At 44.2% G+C, this 10,900-nt stretch overlaps 1 long non-coding RNA gene across 1 annotated transcript; it reads right to left on the reverse strand.

Annotated features, from left to right (window-relative positions):
* Positions 1 to 4,333: 4,333 nt before the first annotated feature.
* Positions 4,334 to 5,517, reverse strand: LOC136372337 (uncharacterized). The gene is made up of 3 exons (XR_010745474.1): positions 5,430 to 5,517; positions 4,694 to 4,762; positions 4,334 to 4,352 (listed from the first exon to the last, which is right to left on the reverse strand). It is a non-coding gene; the product is annotated as an uncharacterized lncRNA (long non-coding RNA).
* Between the last annotated feature and the right edge of the window lie 5,383 nt (positions 5,518 to 10,900).

Here is a 10,900-nt window from a genome sequence, read left to right on the forward strand (position 1 = left end):
GGGCACTGGGGCTCAGTCCCTGTGCTGCCATCCTCCAGCTGGTCAGTGCCACAGGGGCCGCAGTGGCCCAGGAGCAGAGTGTCCAGGGGCAGGGCAAAGCGCTGAGTCCCAAGATGGGAGTGCAGCAGGGAGGTGTCCTGCGTGTGGCCAGGCTGCAGAGGAGGCAGCTTGGATGGAGGTGCCGAGCTCAGAGGCAGCAGAGGAGCAGGGCTGCTCTCCCCGTGCTCCACAGGCATGGCTGGGCAGCTGGAGGTGGGAACAGGTGCGGCTGCAAGCGCTCAGCACAGCTGCCCAGAGCCGTGCAGAGCACAGGGCCACGCTCAGCTCCTGGGGCCAGCAGCACTGGCCTTCACTTACCTACAATGGGCAATAAGCCCACGCACAGGGCACTCCACATGGCCAGGCCCGCTCTCTCTGGCCTCTCTGCACCTTCTCTCTGCCTGCACAACAGCTCTGCCCACACCTGCCCTGCCTGCGCCTCTGTCACTGCACTCAGGCCCAGTCCCTCCTGGTCCCTCCCTCTGTCTGTGACAGCACTGAGGGGGAGAGGTGGGGCAGCAGGAGCACAGCTTGAAGCTCTTGCTGCCCTCCTGCTGGGTGTGTGTGGGTTTTTGCCTTTTTTTTTTTTTTTTTTTTTTTTTTTTTTTTTTTTTTGTTGTTGTTGTTGTTGTTGTTGTTGTTGTTGTTGTTGTTGTTTTGGTTTTTTTTGGGTTTTTTTCCCATGTGTTTATTTTCCTGTTTGAGGTATTTACAGGATTTCATGAAATTGAATATGTTGGGAGAACAATAAAAACTTTGGCCAGAAGGTAGCAGGAGTGATCAGAGAAAGAAGTTCAGTTTACACCAATAGAGCTAATTTTACCAGGAACTTTTTTAATTGTTTTTTCAGATATCAGGATAATTCCACATGCAAATGTGTTTCTTTTATGAGAGTGTATTTTAATGTGCAGAACCCTTTCTCTACTGTTAGAGATGAGTAATGTGGTAGTTGGCTCTCATAACTGAGGGATGAATATTTGTATGTTAATGAATATGTGTATGTTAAGGAAAGCTTTATTGATTGTCGAGTTATTCATGGGCATAGGGTATTAAAAGGCCAAGAGCATTTTCTTGTTATTACCAAGGTGTTTATTATATAAACGCATCAGTCTCGAAGGTAAGAGTTCTAAGCATGCAGTTTTACTAAGAATTACACTACTTAAAGTCCCAGTGGAGCATAGAAGCAGCTCAACAGAGAGTTCCAACCTCAGGGGCAATAACATAATAACAGGGAATTCAAGCCACGGGGGGAAGGCAGATTGACAAGGGGTTCCAGCCACAGGGAAAAGGCAGATTCCTGACCCAGAGTCCTGTTTCAAGCAGAGTTCTCTGCAGCAGCAGCCGCAGCAGCAAAGGCTTCTGTTGTAACAGCCGCGGCAGCAGCAGCTGCACCCCCCAAGTGGTGATACCTGACAAAGTCCTGGCCACGGCTCCCAGGCAGAGCCCCATTCTCTCTTCTAGATGGCAGGAGGATGGATCAATCCTCGAGGAAGCGATTAATCAATGCCATTGTCCCCAAAACAGGGATTTTTATCCATAAACAATAAATGAGTATTCATATCCTTATCTATGTGTTATTCCATTAACTAAGAACACGACTCTAAACGTTCTTTCTACACCGATCTAAAGCAAACTTTGAAAGTGTGTAAAACTACGAAAAAACTATGAAGAATTGTATCAAACCTTACACAAAACCTACACACATAGCATATCTGTTAATGGAAAAAGCTCTATCATATAGTACATTATCAATTAATGTGGGAATACGCAAGTCTGAGAGTAAGACAGACTTAATTAGTATAACTAGTCTGGTGACTAGGATGCCGTGGCAAGGAAAAACAGAACTTTGAGCTTATGAGAAGATGGGATTAAAACCTGTTTAAGGGAAAAGATTCAATCAACCCTCTAGGATAAAGATGTTGTATAATGCATGAGTTGCTTGTATGATCTTCTAACCTAATTATTGTAGTAGAAATGATTAACCTCTCTGAAATGGTATATAAGACTTGGAAAACCTCAGTAAAATCGAATTCTGATCATGAATCAGTCTTCCCGTCGCTCCATCAATAGCCGATAAATTAACATAAAAGCTTCTATCTCATTCACATAAAAATTGTACCTACTCTGTCTAGTACTGTGAGTGATGTTTTTGGCATGTCTAAAGCTAAGTCACCAGGCCTTGGGGCTCTGGGCTCTGTGCTAGCTAGGAGATTATTGAGGCACTTAAGACTTTGTACTTAAAACTAAAGTCTATACTTCTACTTCATATTTATGTGGCTTAATATATTTGAATTTCTCTAAAGGCTTTAATTCAATCTCTACATCTTTCTCTCTCCCTGGGGAACCCAAAGAGGGATGCACTCTGACAGTTGATCTTCATATATATTATTGTGAAAAGTTCTCCCATCGTCCTCTTTCCTCTCCCCTTCCATTGTTGTCACAGGATGGCCTTGGGAGTTGGGGCATTTGGGGGCGGGCTGATTTGTTACTATGGCAACACCTGACCGCCAATCAAGGGGAAAGATAGCAGTCTCCACCAATGGATGGTGAAGAAGAGTTGATTGGCAGACAGTGGGAGGGGCCAGGGTTCCCAGATGAAGCACCAGGGGTATAAAAGGCAGAGCAGCCATCGAGTGGCAGAGCACTTGGCAGTTTAGTTCCAAAGTGCCTGGGCTGTAATTTTTCCTTATTCAGTCTTCTGTTGTATTTTGTTAAGGTTTAATAAATCATAGAAATTTTCAAAGCGAGCATTGTTTCTCACATCTACAAAACTCTCCTCAGCTGATTTCGGCTGGGAGAGCTGCAGATTCTGTCCTGTTCTCTGTAATGAACCACAGTAACACAACCTTACTACTATTGGGTGTCTGCAGGCCCCGAGGGTCTGACCTGACAAACTTTAATGCTGCATACCTTGCTGTGTCCTTTGTAGAGCATCTGCTGAAGTTAGCAGGAACACAGTAAGGGGGAGAAACAACTTCTTTCCCCTCAGGATGTGGTTAGCTTGTGTTTTCAAAAGCAGGGGAGGGTTAATCCTGCCTGGGGTAACTGAGTCAGAAATGGTGGCCACAGCATCCTGCCTGTAGCTTGTGAGAGGGCTATGAGCTGGGGAAGGTGTGTGCTGGGCTCTGTTAGGGAAGAACCAAGTTGCCATGGGAACTATCACTCCATCAAACCACTTGATAGTATTTTTTGGTGGCCTCTTCCTCCTACCACTGAGTGCAAAACAACAACAGGGTTTCTTCTCTGCTGATAGGAGCATTTTCCTGCCTCATGCCTTCAGCAAGGACTCTCCTCACTGTGGCTCTTGAATGTGCCAGAGAGACACTTCCCTGCACAGAGTCTGGAAAGGACAAATTCAGCCAGCAGGAATCGATGTTATCAAAGCTGTATTTCTAATCCCAATGGGCTTTAGATGAGTTGGATTTCAGCAATCTGCAGCTTCAGAAGAAAGAGCACAGAAAACCCACAGCATTTTGGCTGAGTACAACTTTATTTTCATTCCACGTACAGGAACCTAAAATGCACATAAGATATATTTGGCAGAAGAAATACAGGCTTAATAAAGAAATGAACATTATCTGGTTGAATTGAATCACTTCAGATCCTACACAGCTCTTCTCATCTGCAATACACATTATTTGTTATTGAAGCTGTCTAAATCAATAGCTATATGGCAACTCCTGGCTTTGAATTCCCTCAGCAGTAATACTGCAGTTCTCCAGGCAGTAACACAACATGCCTGGGAAAGGAGCTCTTCAAAGGCCATGTATCTAGAGTGAGCACTGGAGTTTTCAAAGCTCTTGAAGCAGGTTGGACACTTGTGTGTGTGCAAATGCCAGAAGAGTGGGGAGATCTGCTGAGCAGGAGGATGAGGATAAATGCACTCTCCTCAGTTCTCAGAGGAGAGGAAACAGCAAAAGCACTTAGAACTCTTCAGTGTAAATCAGCCAGGCAGGAATGATCAGTATTCAGTGTCTTCAGGGGAAGGTGCTGCCTTGTGTCCTGGGTAGTCTGTGTCAGCAGCTCTGCCCCTGCTTGTTCAAGCCCCTTGTGCTGCTGGTTCACCTTCTTTCCTGCTCTGCTTCAGATTCCTCTTGCCTTCATTCCTCATGTCTGGAAGAGCAATGGGAGGTTTAAACTGCATTTAATGACTTGGGGCCTATGAACCACTGTTTGGTAGCTGGGTGCTCCCTTACCTCAGAAAAGAAACAACTTGATACTCATGAGGGTGTTGATGGCGATGCTCTTTGCCAGCAGGACTCTCAAACCCAACACAGCCATGGACAGCATGTTCACCCTCTGCCCTTCAGCATCTGCTCAGTGACCAGAAAAGAGGGGAGACATCATGGTCTGGTTGTTGATGTTGTGAACTTGGCAGAAAGTGGGAAAACCCACAGGTGACAGTTTAAGGGAAAGGAAGAGCAGCAAAGGAACAGACGATAGAGAACATGGCAACAACAGGTGAGCCCAGGGTCTGTCTGCATTGCTTTTTGCTTCCTGGGGCTTGTGTGTAACTGCAGGAGCTGCCTTGGAACAGCAGCTGGTGTCTGCTGAAGGTGTTGTGTTCTCATTCCTCTGCCCTGGAGAAAATACATTTCCATGTCTCTAACCCCCAGATAGCAATGTCACTTCACAGCCTGTTTGGGTCACTCACTTTGTGCTGAGGGGTCTGTGCTGTTGCAAACCTTGGCGCTGGCCCCTGTTACTGGTTCTTCAGCCTCCTCTTCTGTAGCTGACAAAGAAAAGGCATTTTAAACTATATAACATATGTGTTATGCAGGATTAAAATAAATGTTCATGTGACATTTCCTGTAGGAACTTGAGAAGAGTTGGGGCTCAGATGACGAGGATGTGGCTCAGATGATCAGTCATTAATTCCAACAGTCTTTTTGAGGAGACAATTTCTCTATGCATTGCAGGAAACAGAAGAATTCCTACAATATTTTTGTTTTAGTATTTGAATCACCTTCAAATTAAAATAAATTGTTATATTTTGGGGGACTATGAAAACAGACCCCCAAAATATAACAATTTATACAACACACCCAATCTTTAACTTTTTTGTAGGTTTTACAAAGGCTGTTACAGCTTGTGCTGCAGCAGGTTTGCTGCTACAGGGTAAGATATTTAGTCAGAAGGAAATTCACATTTGGAACAAATTGATTGTGTCTTCTCTCTTTTTTGCCAAATATGGTCTCTCCAAGAAATAAAAAACTTGAACCTGTTTCTTTCAGATGGTTTGAAACATCTTTCAGCTCTCCCTGCTGAAATACCAAATGACTTTGTCATTTCTGCTGGCTGCCCAGGGCTGTGGTGTCAAGAAGGAGAACACAAAGCCCCACAGGCCACAGTCTCCAGAAATTAGTGACAGCTGTGCCACCAAACTGTACCTGGCTCTGTTGTTATCGTGCTGTTGTCAGATTTGGCCGTGCAGGTCACCTCTGTGTCTTTTGTCACCTTGACCACTTTGATTGCATTGTACAACCCCTCGGAGGTCAGAATGGATGTGCTCTGTTTGTATACGACCTCCTCAGAGGGCATCTCCAAGCTGATGTTCTTTGTAAGGAAGTTCCTTGCCAAACAAGCTGCTTTCCTAGAGCTGCCACCTTCTCCAAATTTCTTTGATTTCATCACAGTGACTTCGGGGACAGAGGTGTTTTGCATGTCTGTAAAGAAAAGCATGGTTTGGACAGAGTTGATTTTACTGCAGCCTTGCCCAAGTGCTGAGTGACCAAAAATTCACATATACTTCAGCTGTGACTAATTTGTAATACTTTCATTTACTGTCTTTCATGTAGTTGTTCTTCTCCAATAGAGGTACAGCTAAAGAAAGACGATTGCAGAAACTCACACCCAGCTGTCTTACAAGAAAAGTATTGGTGTCAAAAGAATTTAGTGGCCAACCAATCATTGTGGTACCATGATTTCTTTTTTAATGAAAATACCTTTGTCTCTAGGTCAGGTCATGTATGGAAACACAAGGGCGATCTCAAAAAACCAGTGTTACCACTTAACTCAGATTAGCAATTTGATTTAGAGTACTAAAATGGAGCTGAATGGAATTCTCCAGCAGCCTTGCTTGCCAGAAAGGCCTCAGTTTATGAAAGGTTGTCAGACACATCCACAAAAATTTACATGTCTCGGCTTTGACAGGAGCATCCTGAGGAGTCACTTGGGTAAAGAGAGGAGCATTAGGCTTTTCATTTTGCACGGTGTCTGCCTTGCAGTCAGGTCAAGAGATCCCTCAGCTCTAACATTTTGTCCATCCCAGGGTACTGCTGGAAGTTTGATCAAGGGGCTCTGATTTGACACCCTTTCCCCATCAGCCCTAGGCCACTGCTGAGGATGTGAGGTGGAAGCCAAATGGTTCTCTGCCAGAACTTCATGGCCCGGCTCTCCTGACCAAACAGGCAGAACCACACACTTGTCCACACCTACAGCAACCAGACAGCCAAGAGATATCAAACATTTCCTTCCCAGGTGTTGTACCATGGCTGGCCAGAGCCTGTCAGTCCTATGCATTCTGTGTTCTCTGAGAAGACCTTGAAAGGCTTTTCATGTGGTCTCCTCTCCAGGCTTTCCAAACAGCCAGAATACAAACAAGCTGCTTCTCTGCAATGGCTCCCTGGGCAAGATCATCAGAATGAAATAATGTACACAGTGTAATTGTAGTTCAGAGAGCAGAGGATTTGTTTTATCTGACCCCAGAAACCTCCCCCGAGTCCCATCAGGTTCCATTACCTGAGAATAGAGCCATGGATTCCTACTACTGCTTGCTTCTGGAAGGGATTTTTGTTTTATGTTCTTGATGATCAAATTGTTAAAACTAAAAATGATTTCTGCAGCTGCAAAGCTGGGGCATAGGACCTCAGCTTCACTGCATCCAGGATGTTGCTTTCATGCTATTGTTTTAACCAAATCAATTATAAATTTGCCTGGGTAATCGGGGGGGAGGGAGGATTAGAACAATTTGTACTTTGATTCATAGGCCTTAGAAATAAAGCTATTCTCTACTAGGTCAGGTGAAACTGTACCTAATCATCATGTGATAGATGATATAATTGTAATACCTGTTCGTAGCTTGAATGTGATTATTACCTTAAACCAGAATCATGACAATCACAAAGGAAGATATTTACCAAAATTCATGCTTGGGTGTATACAATAGAACAATGGGAGTTTAATGATTAACATAGGAGTTGTATAATGAAGGGGTATAAAACTGTATACTTTTTGAGCCTTTGTTGGAGTTGGATTTGGGTCTCTACCCTGACTCCCAGAGCTCTTCAATAAAGCACCACATATAATCATTCTGTGACTATGTGTTTCCTACGCTAACATTCTGACAGTTAAGTTGGACTGAACGTTGCACTTCTCCTTCACTTTAGACTTATAAATTCAAAGGAGGATCCATATATTCTAAAAACGAATGGGCCTTAGCATTCTCAATGAATGTTTAATAAGAAATAATCCAAACCAAAAGAAAAACGCTTTCTGCCCTTAACTGATCCCTAACAGCATATGCCTGGAGTATCCCACAGTGACACTAATGGTTGTTATTTTATGTCATTTTGATTTGGGGAATTTGCAAAAGTTTGGATAATGAAGTATTTGTGCTCTAAACACCTTAAAATGCATATTAGTAGCTCCCAAAGGAATTCAAAACCAAAAGTGTAAGGTTGCTCACATCCTGGAAATTTTGGCTTCAACTTATTTAGTATTTCAGCAGATTCAAAAGGAACTTTGATACTTAAAACTCAATGTCTTCTATTGTCAAACAGAATCCCAGAGGCTCTGGTCAGCCCTCAACATATTCTGTCTTTAGAAAGAGAAAATCATGGAAAAGCATGGAAAGAACAAGTCTTTCTTCAGAATGGTAAATTTGCATTCCTTTGTCCCTTTTGAATTGCAAGTGCACTGAGATGATTCCCAAACACATATTTATTCCCATGCAACATGGCCTGCAGATATGGACAGATATTAGGCAGCACCCAAGGCAGTCCTACATCTTTGTATTAGGAGAGCAGGAGGTTTCAGCTATGCAAAATAACTCGGGACGTTTTGGCAGCACTTCAGAGACATTCAGACCTTTGAAAGAGCAGCAACAGTTCCAGGAAGGATGTACCTGAATCTTTAGGAAAACACAGATCAACATCACAAGCCGCCTGTCCACCCCAACATTCACATTCCCTTAGAAAAGCTTGAGATGACATGAAGATTTATTGAACATCATGGAATTCCAAAGAAAGACAGGAAAAACTCAGGCTTCTTATAATCCCTGCTTATCACATTGTTCTTTTCAGAAAGCACACAACCTGGGAGACAATTGCCTTTCTTTCCAGGAGCTCTTGGATATGAGGCTCTTGTGAGAATTTCAGCCCAAGGCTATTTAACCTCCTTCCTCCTCTGTCCCCAGGGCAGTGGAATTGCTTACCTGGGGACACTGTGAGTGTGGTGCCGGTGTCAGACCAGAACTTCTCAAACCAGGCAGTTACAGATCTGTCTCCAAACTCATCATCACTGTGAGCTCTTCACTGAGCTCTGCATTCCTGCCCCAAGTCAGGCAGTGGAAGTCCACTGGAGAATTGGACATTTGACAGGAAATTGGAGCCAGAGTGCTGCCCAAACTGGGAATCAGTTATCACATGCTAAGTACTGCCCTGCTGGTGGAATAATGGTGCTCTGCAGAGTCAGCCCAGTTGTTCCTGGGAAACCTTCCTGAGAAGATCCAAGCTGAGGATCACTCAAGGCATTATTGCAGCTGAAAATCCTTACAGTGAACCCAAGCCTTTAAATTCTCCTGTTCACCCCCTCACATCAATTTTAAATGAAGTTCTAGAAAGAAAGAAATTGTCACTTACTTGGTAAAACGGTGAGAGTCGTTCCTGGTCCAAATATAAGCTTATCCACACACTGATGAGACTTAGTCCAATAACTCATTCTTTCCTCACGGTATTCAGGAGTTTCTTAATACCGTTGATGAAAAGCCATTAGTCCTAATCATCCTTGGGTGCGAGTCCATGACAGGATCCATACGTAAATTTACTTCCAAAACTGAAAAAGCAAAAAAGTTAATTGAATAGGTTCAAATAGCTTCATTGAGTACATAATTTTCAACTACTCCCTTCTACCTTTTAGAATCCCCATGAGCTCTTTTGTCTATCCAGGGAAAAAGACAGTATGAAACAAATGTTCTATTTCTGTTCTTAATCATTACAGTCACCCATCTCCTTTCTTTATCATAATATCTCACCTTTTTCCCCTCTTTTTGTTTTTGTACAGATCCCTATGCCATTTATATCATCGTGAGACTCCAGCCAAAAACACAGTGATCTATTTCATAACAAAAACTGTCTCTGTTCCACAAAACAGAATTTTGGATTATACAGGTAGTCACATGATGTCTTCAGTGGTTTATGACCTAACATACCACATTTGTAAACACCATATGGCTTTCAAGGAAGGATCTAAAGTAATATCAGAAAGGTTGAGTTGTAATTGGGAACTTGAGGATTACATGACACTTCTGATAAGATGAGGGAGTTAAGCTGGATTGAAAGCAGGAAGAAAATCAGTACTTCTTGTGTTATTGCAAAGAATTTCTTACAATGCAGTTCATTTCCCCTACTTCTCTGATTGTGGGTACTCATGGTAGTGTGATGGGAGTCTAGGGTCCTAACAGTATGGCTATGGAATTTTTGGATATAATTGATGAAAAGCAGAAGACTCAGGAGGATCATAAATTGTTTAAATGACCTTCCAGCTGAGAACTACCCTTGATACCTCAGGGGGAACTGCTTCCAGGGATCCTCTAGCATGGACCCAGTTTAGATGTCAGTGTCTCTCTTTGCCTCTGCCTGGCTGTTGCTCAGGGATTCCCTCAGGTTAGCAAGGTTATGGAAATAAATGTACTCTTTGTGAGTTTGTGGCTGCTCCATCTGCTGCCTGTGCTGCTTCACACAGGCGGTGGTGGCTGTCCTAGTCTGAATGATAGATGTCTGCCAAAAAAGGCAGGAATCTCCCTTGGAATCGAGACTATGGCCCCCTTTGCTCCAAATCATTATAACTGTGAAATTATGGGGATTCCAGGCAAGGATATGGGATAAGTAATAACAGTTCTTTATCAGTATGCATGTGTATAACAAGGCAAACAAACAACTCTGGCAGCAATCACAGCCAGACCCAGACAAGCAGTCACAGCCTTCTCCCGGCCACAGGCACTTTCCCTTTGGTGCAGCTCCGGTCACAGCCAGCAGGGGCGCTGGTGGCTCCCGGCCGGGCAGGGCGGGTGCCCTGATTCCCCCAAGCCTGCAGGGGGTGCTGTGCCGGGAGCTCAGTCGTGTCTCTGCACGTGGGTAATGGCAGGTGGGCAGGCAGGAGAGATGGAAAAGGGGCTTCCTTTACATGCCCAGGGTACCTCTCTGGATTGTGAACCAAGCTCTAGCAGGAACCTTGAAACATCAGGCTCTAACATCAGACATGAGCACACCAGGGTGGTAAACAAAGTTTTGCAGAAACTCTGAAGGTGTGGTAGGAGGTGGGGGGGGGGGGGGGGGGATGGTGATGATCTGGGCAGACAAGGGCTATTGAGTTAAAGCGTTGCAAAATACACTGAAGCAGTGGCAGATTACAGTTGGGTGCGGCAGGGGATGGCTCCTTTGGAGAGCTCACCAGTGATGGCTGATCCCAGAGTCAGGCTGTGGCACAAAGGGAGTGGCCCAGAGTCCTCTGGTGCACCACACACTGGCTCTGGGCTCCCCAGTGACAGAGAAGCAGAGAAGCAAGCTACTAAACCTTAGTCACAGTGCTGAAGGAAAAGAAAGAAAGAAAACAGGCAAAACCCACAGGGCAACAGTTTCTC

The sequence above is a fragment of the Sylvia atricapilla genome, chromosome 27 (assembly GCF_009819655.1).
Source record: "Sylvia atricapilla isolate bSylAtr1 chromosome 27, bSylAtr1.pri, whole genome shotgun sequence".
Classification (NCBI taxonomy): domain Eukaryota; kingdom Metazoa; phylum Chordata; class Aves; order Passeriformes; family Sylviidae; genus Sylvia; species Sylvia atricapilla.